The sequence below is a fragment of the Drosophila sulfurigaster genome, chromosome 3, assembly GCF_023558435.1.
Source record: "Drosophila sulfurigaster albostrigata strain 15112-1811.04 chromosome 3, ASM2355843v2, whole genome shotgun sequence".
NCBI classification, from domain to species: Eukaryota; Metazoa; Arthropoda; class Insecta; order Diptera; family Drosophilidae; genus Drosophila; species Drosophila sulfurigaster.
The window spans coordinates 26,754,918-26,766,954 of NC_084883.1; the positions used below are offsets into that span (position 1 = coordinate 26,754,918).

A 12,037-nucleotide genomic window follows, 5' to 3' on the forward strand; every position below is an offset into this window, starting at 1 on the left:
CTTTACTTAATTATACGAAATGTTGCTAAGCTAGCATGTGACCAGCAATAATATTGTGCTACATAGCATCCTTTGCAACGTTTACATTAGCGAGTAACTTAGGCAGTTAATATAAATTAATAACTATTAAGTTAATTTTATTTTTGTACATAATTTAAATAGCCATTCAAAAACAATTGTAAACAATAAACACAGCCTGCTGAGCTGTGAGAGCGCTGCTGCTTAAGAGTACTTCGCTTACGTTGCTGCAACATTTAACGTTACGTTTTCACCATATGCCATACTCACCATGGTGCGTGTTTTGTGGTGGTTGTCTTCAGCAGCTGTCTTACGTCTCGTTAGTTTACGTTGTGACTTCGAGCCGTTCGGATGTGCGAGCGCATAACAAAAAGCGCCCCCTATCGACTGCATACGGTACGCGTGCGCGCGCTCTTAGCAAAGGCAGAAAACGAAAACAAAAGCAAAAACCTATTGCAAATGCAAAGCAAACACAACGACAACAGCAGACGCAGCAGCAGGCAGTAGCATTTCTTGGTCAGTGGCAGAGCGACAGGAGAGAAAAAAGAGCAGCGACGCCGACGTTCAAATTACCGGTTTCAGTGTCGGCGACGCTGTGAATTTTAGCGCGCTGCTGCGTCGCGTCGCAGCCTGCAAATAATTGCACGTTTTTGCCTATGTCTTTGTGTTTGTCTTTTTTTTTTGCTTTTGCGTTTGGCTTTTACGACTTTGCTTTGTGTGGCGAACGTTAAAAATCAAGTTGGAAAAGTGCGTTGGCTTTTCGGCTTGGCAAAAACGCAACAAAAAAGAGAAATGATTGGAAAATGTCAAAATAATTGCAGCGGCTTAAATGCAAAATATTTGTTGTGTGTTCATTTACAGCGAGAAATTAAAAGTGCAAAGTGAAACGAATAAGAGAAAAGAGAGAAATATTACAAAATTATAATCATACATACAAATACATATACACATATGTACGTAAATATTTGTGCTGTGTTCGCCGCAATTTAAATGCCATAAAAATCATAAATATAATATGAAAAATGTTTCGCAGTTTGCACAGTTTTTATGGCAGCAACCTATAGTTATTGTAGTTCTTCTTCTTATTGTCGTTGTTGATCTCTAAAGCGGATTATTCACAGCGGCGCGCGTTAAAATACAAACAAAAGCAAACAAAAGCTCGTAAGTTTCCACCATTAACCTGTCTGTGTATGTTTGTGTGTGTCTCTCTCCCTCAACGTGTTTGTGTTGGTGTGGGTGTGTGTGTGTCTGAGTTTGTGGTTGTGGGCGCCATGTTGTTGCAGGCTCGACGCCGGCACATGACATTTTGTTGCTCAACAACAACAACAACGATTATTGTTAATAATTTCGGATGCTGCACATTTTGGCCTAGAAAAACAAACAGAGTTCAGACTCAAATTGGGAACGCATATTGTATGTGGAGCACAAACTAGAAATTCTGACAGTTTTATTATGCCACAGAATTGCAACAGTTTCAGTTGACGGCTGAAAGTGTGGCTGACAAAGGAAGCGGTGCAGCACTCGCTACTTTTGGGGGTTGATAGAGAAACCGCACAACTTTTCTACTAGATTGTAATTTATAATGTCAAAAATTCATTCCAGCTGACATTTGACATTATTCTGTTATGTATTGGTTAAAGTTTTTGTAGTTTACCCTTTCCTTAGCTTCTTATAAGAAATAAAATCATAATTATGACAAACATGTATCTTTAAATGGAATTATTCTATTTTTTTAATATTGAAAAAAGTTAAATATGATTTAAAAGATATTTCCTTAGCATCCATTTTTGTTCCTACTCTGATTGTTATTAGTAAACTTTTAAATACTTTAAAGATTCAAATAAATATATTCATATATATGTTAGCAGTGATAATCTCACCTTCCAATCAGATTGCCAATCTTAATGTCAAGCAATGATTCAACAGTTTGGTGAATATTATCAATAATTGGTCAACAGATTGAATTCTCAGTATTATTAGAATACTTGTAAAACATATTTGTAAAAATATATAAATAGATTAGCTAATGACAGAGACAATTTCTACCAGAGCAGATTAAGTTCTTCGTATTTCTGTCTTTCAAGTCACCTTTAACAGTTTTTCTTAGTTAAATCGTGCAAGTTTTGTGTCTTTCTTCAGTGTAAACACTTGGTGCTTTGGTCTAGATTTGGTCGGTTAAGCTAACTGTTGCTTCGATAGGGCTTCGAGAGGCTCTAATTAAATTTGACAACTAATCCTAAACACATAAAAGTTGAAGCCGAAGCTAATGCTAAAGCCAAAAGACGCAGAGGCCAATTAGTTGTGGCCTAAACTTAAGAAACATTTAAGAGAGAAAAAAAAGAAATAAACATAAGAAAAAAAGTCGAGGGAAAAAAAAACTAAGAACTGAGAATTGTATCTTTGCTGGTTGTATTTACACTTTGGGTTAGCTAAAGTTCAGTTCGCCAGGTTCAAAGCGAAGGCAAACAGACAAACTTGAATACGAAATGAGACAACAAAGCAGGCAACACAATAAAAGTCACATTAAAACGTGTGGAAAACAACAACAGACACAGACAACAACAGCACATGTGTGTGAGAGAGTGTAAAGAGGAAGACAGAAGACGAAGAAACAAAAAGACTCGAAATGAAAAGACAAAGCAAAATAAATCCAATGTATCCCTACAAGATACAAATGTATCTCACAGTGAGCGCCATAGCTCATTGTGTGTGTGTGTGTGTGTGTTTTTGGCTGCGTTTTTGGCGTTTAGTGGCAAGTGTTGAGCGCAATTGCGGCATTTACACGCTATCTGCATAAATATTTCAGCGCCGCTTGTAGCTTGTATCTGTCAGATACATTATTCACAGAGCGTTTTAGTTAGTTGAAGCTGAGCTGCAGAAGCTGCTCATTTCATTTCATTTTATTTCACTTCACTTCATTTCATTTTTTTTTATTTTTTTGGGGCCACATGCAATCATAAAACATAATTGCTTCAAACTGCCAGATACCAACTCCTGCTCTTCCTCTTCTTCGACAGTTTCTTCTGTGTCTTCTTCTTTCTTGTTTCTCTGCTTCTTGTTCTTCAGTCTGTGTATTTTTCTTCTAGTTGGAATGTCGCGCCAATCAGAAGGCAAGTCCAGTTTCTGGCTTGTGAGAGTCTCCGACTGGAGTTGCTGCGGCTTGGAGTTTTGTGGCAAGTTGTTGTAGTTGTTGTTGCTGCTGGCTTGGACTGCAAGTAGCAGCAGCAAATTTGTTGTAAAACGGGTTTTTTTTGTTTCTTTTGTAGCTTCCCTAATGCTGTTTGCTACTTGTTGTGGCCTCCTCTCTCTCTCTCTCTCTCTCTGAATCTCTTTCTCTTGTGGTCTCTCTTTCTCTCTCTCTTGCCATAACATGTTGGCCGGGAGCAACGTTTCTGTGCGTAGTTGGCCACCAAAATGAGTTGCTGCTGCTCAAGTTGCAGCTGTCGCCTTGCCAGCTATCCTGGTCATAACCTGCCCCTGCAACAACAACAGCAACAACGGCAACTGCTTGGACGCAGTGTTATGTGGCAAATACTTATTGTAAATTGCAGCGGCAACCTGTCGCCTAAGCCGGTTTTCACCTGGCACCAGCCACAATTTGGCAGACGAACTTTAAGATTTCCTGTGCTCTCAGCTCTCTTTTTTATTTTGTTCGACCCTGTAAAAGTGGGAGTAAGCAGTTGAAAAGCAAGCAAACTATGCTAAAAAGTTTAAAATGCAACAGCAAACCAAAAATGTAACAAGCACGATTCATAATCCAACTACCTTTAGTTGCTTTCTTTGCAAGCAAAATATATATATTTGTGGATAATAAGTATGTATCTGAAAGATACATATTTGCAGATAATAAGTATGCATCTCAAAGAGACATATTTGCAGATTATAAGTACAAATAATAATAAATAATAGGTGCAGGAAATCCTTGCTTAAAGGTTATTTGTTCACAGAAATATTTCTGCTTAGATCATCTCTTGTTTTAAGTGCTTCTGCAGCATTTTCCGGTTTCTCAGGTTGCCTGTCAAAATGTTGTTTGATCGGCTGTTAGCATTTTTTTGTTGTTGTTTGAGGCTGTTTGTTACATTTTACAGCCAGGCAGGGTTGCCACATGACTTGCCGCATTATGTGAATGTGTGAGGCAGAGAAATGGCAACTCACCTTAACTAACCTCAGTCAAGAAAAACGCAAGCCGGCCGGTTTCATTTTTTCATTCGCATTTTAATAACTTGTTTCTGTGCTCACACACACACGCACACTCACTGCTCATTAATTAACATTAAAATGCGACAAAGTTTGCTTTGTTGCTGTTGTTGTTGTTGTTGTTCTCGTTCTGGTTGTCGTTGTCGTTGGCTCTCTGATTAGGCTCGTTGCGTGCCAGACACGCGCTGATTTATGCACAATTCTGTGAGCCCATAATATCAGCAACGGTCTTTGTTAAGTTAAATTTATTAAATTAGATATTGTATACTCTATAGATACAAGATACATTTGTTTAAGCCGGTTTTTCCTATTGTTCTCTCATATCTCTTCTCTCCATTCTATTTACACAGCTGTTGGCCAATAGGACAACGTTTCGCCCATTCACATGGCAGCCTCTGCATAAATGGTAAGTCTGATATTTATGTTTACATACCTATAAATACAATATATACAGATATCGTATACAATAAAGTTTGATATTTGCTCGGCCCACATCGATGTCAATTGACCCAAGCAAACACTTCAGAGTGAGCCCTGTTTCTCTGCGAGTACGAGTGTATCTTTGAGATACTTCGTCGTAATTTGTGTAGGCTGCCGTTGGCTCTGAATGTCTTTCATAACATGCGACCCAAAACCGGTTCTCATTTTGGGCCAAACTCCAAATTGTTATGTTAGAATGAAAGCTTAATTGATGCATACCAACTTATACACTACTCAATCTTTGATTTTTTGTTATTTTTTTATTTTGGTTATTTGATTGTTTGTGGCAGCAGCTCAGCAGCAGCTCTTGGCAGCCCAACTCGCAGCTGGATCAGTTATGTCATGCGGCGACTAGCATATGATTGATGAACTCTGCTTGTAGCTCTCGCTCTCCCTCCAAAAAATAAAACGAATTTCCAATAAGAAATTCGAGATTGCCTTCAATTTGTTTGTGAGAACCATCAAATTCTGATTTGTACCCGCTTTTTGCTTTTTGGCTGACGTAGAGTAACACGTGCGGGATTTTGGGTGCGGACGAAGATTGCTAATCAATGACTACATCTGTTATTAGTTGGTTCTTTGATGGGATAAAATAGTAGAACTAATTGACAAACTTTATGCAGCACTATAAAGTTGATTATGGGGGAAGTTTGAAAGGTATTTCTTTTCATAAATCGAGTCTTAAAAATGTTAGATTTATGTAGAACAGTTCAGTTAACCTTAAGTGAAGTATAAGCACATCTTTTACAATAACTAAGAGCTGAGTTATTCAACTAAAATGGTTAGATTCATGTGAAGCACAGTAAATTAAACTTTAATAAAGTCAAAACGTACATCTTTCAATAGCTAAAGTTTGAATTATTCAGCTCAATTAGTTCGATTTATATATTCTGTTTTATAGCTAATAAAGTTAACTATAAATGAAGTATAAAAAAGAGTATCTTTCAATAGATAAAGTGTGAATAATTCAGCTGAAAAAGCTAGTTTTATATGTTCTGTTTTATAGCTAATATTTCATAATAAAGTTAACTTTAAATGAAATATGAAAAAAGTGTATCTTTCAATAACTGAAGTGTGTATTATTCAACTAATATACTTGGATTTATGTATTCTCTTTTATAGCTAATCAATGTGCACTTAATTTGCAATGAGCTGCAATTCAGTTGTCAATAGCGGCAACATTGTATTTATTGTTATATATTATTAATTGTGTTCATAATATATAATAATTAAGCGGCTTTTTCTTGTGTTGCACAGCAAAGTAGAACGGAAACTGGGAATGATTTCAGGCTACTATACTAAAGCACAGAATATGTGTTTTTTTTCTTTGTTAGTTTAATAAAATTATTAACAAAAGACTGAGCTATTGTTGACATAATTATGGCGATCAATGGTCTTGCTGGTTATTCTCGTTAATTAATTATGGAAATCTTGCAATATCCAATTATAGAATGTAATACATTTGAAAATGTTGAAAATATGCACAAGCAAAATGTAGTTTAATGATTTTTTGAATTTATTTAGCTTTTCATTTGATATTCTTGTGAATTTCATGGTAAATTTCATCGCTGTAAACAATTTTAAGCGGTATCATTTTAAACTATTTCAGCTAAATTTCAACTACAAGCTCTTTAGCAAACAGCACTGATTGCTATTTGTTAATGCTAGGATAACAGTGCACGTATTTCATTTTTGTGCTGATTATAGTTTAGCTCAATTAAATGTTGATTTAGAGTCGAGTTGCAGCATTTTTGGGCACTCGTAATTGTAAAGTTTAATTGGCTCGCTAATTGAAAGAGTCGCCGCAATCAAGAGAACGAATTGAACGAATGAAATTTGGCAGCTCTCTCTCTCTCTCTCTAGAATAAATCATTCAACTGATTAGTATGCCATACGCATGGAGTAAGCGCTAATAACTGTATCGGTGGCAAGTGTGGCAACTGCAACGAACCAATGCAACACGAATGTGATGGTCACTCAGTCAGTTAGCTATGTGTTATGGAGTAGGAGCTATAGAGCATGTATCTGTCAGTGTAAAATTGGTTAATTGGCGAGCACTTTGGGATATGTGAAACTGTTCGCTAATTCAACACCTGAACACGTAGCTCTAGCATTTATATCTGTATCTGTATCTGTCGCTATACATATATACATATATTTCTATATCTAAATGTATTCGTGTGCGAGTGCAAATTCTAAATGTTTTTGGCTTTTAGAGCTGCCTTTATCTGGGTCACAGCTTCGTTTTCATTTTTACTTCTCTCTCTACTGTTTTTTTTTCTTTTATTTTCCGGAAATTTATTGAGCTGTCAGTGCACGAACAGGATGTGTGGCAGACCAGATCAGGCCAGCCTAGCTTTGGCCATGGGCTTTAACCTGAGAGAGCGTGTGTGTGTGTGTGTCGAGAACTGTGTCAGCAGTCAAGTGTTAACAATTTCAATGCAATAAAGATGCAATCCGAGATGCGGCACAAACTATAGTATGGCAGTAACTGTTTGCCCCATAGTTTAAGCTGCTGCTCATTAATGTTAATTCAATTAGGCAGCTGGCAGCTTGCGGCACTTCTGGCTAATGAGGCAGTCAACCAGTCAGACAGTCAGACAGCCTGCCCAGTGATTCGATTGCTCTCCTCGCTATTCGCTCAACGCAAACACAATTTGCTTCAATTGCATTAATTAGACAGACACAACATACAACGTATACAACATTTGCGTTTGTGTGTGTGTCTGGCAGCTATACAATTTGCATATGGCTTTATTTTTTGTATTAAATTCTTTAATTTATTATTAACTTGGCAGTGGGAATGCTCTCATATTGAACATATTAAATTTTTATCAAACAAATTATGTCAGCTGCATTTTTGAAGGGGATTAGAAGAAGTCATATTTTATTATGACAATTTTTAAATGGAATTGAAAGTGAGACGAAAGCGAGTTTTGTTTGCGTTTAAACTAAACGAAACAATATAAAGAGTTTTAGTTTTTAATTTAACTATTCTAAGAGTATTTTTAATGTAAGATATTAATTTAAAAAAAGGAAAAGGAATTTCCTAAATTGATTCGACTCAAAGTCGAATAAACTCGAACTCAGCTTTCTTACTTGTTTTTATCTGAACTATTCTGTTAAAGAAAGTATTTTGAAATGTAATATATTCCATCAGAAGTTTTTCCAAAATTTAATTGAAACATCCAAATATAAGAACAATTATAAGAAGCTTAAGTTTTAATAATAATTATACCTTTTAAATTAACTTTTCTGAGGTAAGATTTTAATTTAAAAATTCAATAGGTATTTCCGAAATTTAATAAAGAGCAACTAGTTGCATTTTGTGTTTATGCAAATTGTAGAATAACTGCTAGTTGAGCAACAGCAGCTGTTTGACTTGTTGGCACTTGTTTAATTTCGTAGCTGCAACAAACGACACTTGCAACAGATTGCATAATTGAACGCACAACATGCTCGCCTCGCATTCATTTGATTAAAACTACAATTCCAGACAAATAAAACAGAGAGAAGCAGACAGAGATAGACAAGGCAAGAGACGAGGAGCAGGAGGAGAGGGGGAGAAAGAGAGCTGCAATTATGCTTAATTAGAGTATAAATTTAATAATTAAAGTGCACAGCTTGTTGTTGCGACTATTTATTGGCCTAATGAAGTTGACCGACCCAATGCCAGGCAATTTGCCATCTTAATGAGTCAATCGAGTGCACTGCCACGCCCACTTCACACACTGAGAGAGAGAGCAAGAGCTGAGCTCGACAGGTTATCAGACATGACAGGCGTCAAGTTGGCAGCCGCTGCTTCAGCTGCTTATCAGACTTTGACGTCAGTTGGAGTCGCAACCCTTCGCAGCTAACATGCTTGTATTGTATTTTACTATTTTGTAGTTTACAACCCTCGCTTTATTATTAAAAGTCCACCCCCAAGGCGTGGGCTAATTTATCACAATTTTGCATGTCAGTCACGCTTCTTTTGGCATATGAATTGCATGCAATTTATCAGCATTTGCATTTATCTAACTGCCACGCTTATCAGTTGACCCAATTCGTATCGAAGGTTTTTTTTCTTCCTGTTTTGTGGCTTTTGCTTTCTGCGCTCGAAAGTATGCTATGATTTTTGTATGTGCCTCGCTTTCGTATTTGCGATTGGTATTCCTATTTCTTTTGTCGCCAACTGTGCTGACTCTCTGCCCTCTCAGCTTCCCCTTCTCCTTCCTCTACTCGTCTGCTGCCCCCTGAAGTCATTATCATAATGATGCCGATTGTTTGGCTGCCAGTCAGCGTTATCGCATGAAATGCACATCAAAGTGCTGCGGCTGCCTAGCCATGAAGGTGTGACTCACACACACATACATAGACACGCATTTGTAGAACTGTTTACATAGATTTCGCATTAATACGGCGAAAGGAATAAGGCAACGTAAGGGTTTCAGTTACAACAGGCAAAACTGGAATATCACAAGCTATAAAAGTCTCTGCGTTCGCTTTATTGCCAAACTATTTGTATGCTGCAGACACAACACAAGTGAGCAGGAGGAGGAGGAGGGAAAGAGGACATATAGTGGCTGTAAGTTGGCTGCTCATGTTACTTGGCCATTTATCCTGAGTGTGTAAGTGTGTGTGCGTGTGTGTATTTCTCTATTTTTGTCTGCTGTTGCTTTGGGCGCTGGGCTTTTGCCATTGTTTTGTGTAGCGCGCTTTTTGGTTGCGTCTTTCAGTTTGGTCTCAGTGTGTGTGTGTGTGTGTGCTGTATGTGTGTAGTTGTGTGTTGTGCAAAATAGTTTCATATTGCAATTTATTTTTATTAGATAACAGCGCGCTATTCGCTTTTTATGCGCATTCCACAAAATGTTGCTCGATGAAACGATGCTCCACGATTTATATAGCAGACACTTTTGTGTATATATATAGAAATTGGTGTATGTATACATATATCTAAAATATCAAAGCAACAACTTGACGTCCGCTTCATTATAAATTCATTTGAGCTGCCCTAGAATATGATAAAGCCATAGATCCACACAACTTGAACAAACTGAACTCAATTCAACGCAACGCGACGCAACTCAGCGCGACTGAAATTGCGGCAAGAGCAGCGTGCTCGCCTGAAAAGCGGAATTAAATTTAAATGATATTTGACGAGCGCGCACAATGTGGCTGGGAAAAATCAACAAAAATTGCCGAACGTAAGAATCAACACTCAACCACCATCAGCAACAGCAGCAGCAGCAGCAGGAATAACAAGAGCACCACCTTCAATTCAACCACCAGCAGCTGCCTCTGCCCCTGCCTCTGCCTCATCCTTCAACCTTTAGCCTTCAGCCTCCTACTCAGTGCTGAATCCGCAGGCAGACAACGCCGTGTCGCAGCCAAATGTAAGGTCGTCGTGTGCAAACAAGTAGGGACGCGCCAACAGAGATTTGTATGCGACTAGCAGATACCCTGCAAAAAAAAGAAAGAAGTAAAAGTTGTAAATTAAAATGTATAAGGTTAAAGAGTTTAAGCATAATAGTATATTTTTCAGTATTTTTTAAAGTGAAGTATCCAAAGACGTAAATTAATAAATTTCTGACTTAATAAATGGATATTTTATAATTTTTCCCCCTTTTTTAGGGATCTGAAAGCGTTAATTATAAAATTTATAAATATCGCAACACATTAAAAAGTAACACATATTTTTTCATGTTTTTTAATGGATTATAAAAAAATAAATTTATAAATTGTATTTAAAAATCGTACATTATATTTCTTATGTTGTTTTTTTTAATTTGATTAAGAAAAGGAAAATTTTATATTTTGAATTTTGGAGTCATTAAATATAAAAGTTGGTTTTTGACCATTTTTGAGAGTGAACTATCTAAATAATATAAATTAATAAATATGGTGTGAACTAACTTTACTTTGAATCTTAAATTCTTTAATATATTCTTTAATATATTCATGCATTTTTCATTAATTTGGTTTAATTTTGTAAAAACAACCAAATTGGTCTCTGCTTGTTTTTTTCTCTTTTTTTGAACACTTTTATTTACAAAGCCAGTTTTTATATTATTTAATTATCAACAAATTTAAAAATTGTAAAATAGACTTCAGCTAAGTTCGTTATAACCGCTTCTTCTTTTAATATAGGGTAAAAAAGGCAATAGCGACATCAGCAATGGCGTTGGGTAGCATAGCTAAGCATAAATAAGTTGTTAAGCCGTCAGCGAACGTGCTTTTCGCGCAGTTGGCAACACTGACAATTATGTGACTGTGTGTGTGAGTAGGAGTATGTGTGTGTGTGTGTGTGAACGTAGCTGTGTATTGCGGCTGCTATCAATACGGAAGTTCGGCCGATGCAGTCGACGCCACATTTTCAATTTGGGTAAATTGAATTGAATTCGGAGCGAGTGTTGCCAAGCATGCAGCATCTCACACACACATATACATAAAAACACCCACACACCCACACACACGCACACTAGTCGAATGTTTATTGCTTTCATGCGATTAGCCAAAGTTTAACTCGTTGATAAAAGTTGAGCATGTAAGCTCATCTAAATATTCAACTCGCATTTTATTGTCTGTTTCTTGCGATAAGCAGCAAAAAGTAAGCAAGCCTGCGGCATGTGGCATGTGGCAAGTGGCAAGTGGCACGCGGCAGTTGACAGATAGACAGACAGACAGAGAGAGATAAATAGAGTTTAGTCCCTTTTGCGCCTGGAATTTATTGCCATTAACAATTATGAGCGATTTAGTGGGACATTTTGTGGCCTTTGCCGACGACACAAAATGTTTTTGTCATTTTTTTTGGTATTTGGCTATGCGATTTGTCAGGCTTAAAGTTGATGATGATTTTTGATGGGCAGATTAAAATCGAATCGGCTGGGAATGCGAGGTACGAAAACTTTTGATGAGATTGCAGCTATAAACAGACAAACAAGTTAGGTAGATGGGTATGCAAGACGAGAAGATATGCTCTAGAAACTTGGCAGATATTTCATGAAAAAAGTAAAAATGAAGATTAAAGTTAACTTGATTGCAATTGCACCTTTAAACAGACAAACAAGTTAGGCAGTTGGGTATGCAAGACGAGCAGATATGCTGTAGAAACTTGCCTAATATTTTAATAATGAATGAATGGAGAATGAAATCAAGAACAAAATCAACTCAACTCCATTTGAAACTGCCTGTTTACAGGGTATTTTGAGGCGCCTTCAACTCTGTGCTTCAGTTGGCAAAAGAGACACGCAAAGTTTTGTCAGTTTTATGCTGAAACTTATAATTTAACAGATTACTTGAAAATTGTAGTGTCTTGTTGCTTGCTGCTGCCTTGGCACAACTTTTGCCCTTTCATTCACGT

The 12,037-nt window shown here is 37.0% G+C and overlaps 1 protein-coding gene across 3 annotated transcripts in view; it reads left to right on the top strand.

The window, feature by feature from the left end:
* Window positions 1-371: 371 nt before the first annotated feature.
* Window positions 372-12,037, top strand: part of LOC133845112 (protocadherin-like wing polarity protein stan) — a 63,344-nt gene continuing 51,678 nt past the window's right edge. For 2 of the 3 annotated variants that reach the window (XR_009894695.1, XM_062279474.1), the window contains exons 1-2: window positions 372-1,179; window positions 4,566-4,621. The gene's annotated coding sequence lies outside the window, so the exon portion shown is untranslated. The remainder of the gene's footprint in view (window positions 1,180-4,565; window positions 4,622-12,037) is intronic. The other variant, XM_062279473.1, reaches the window with a different exon arrangement.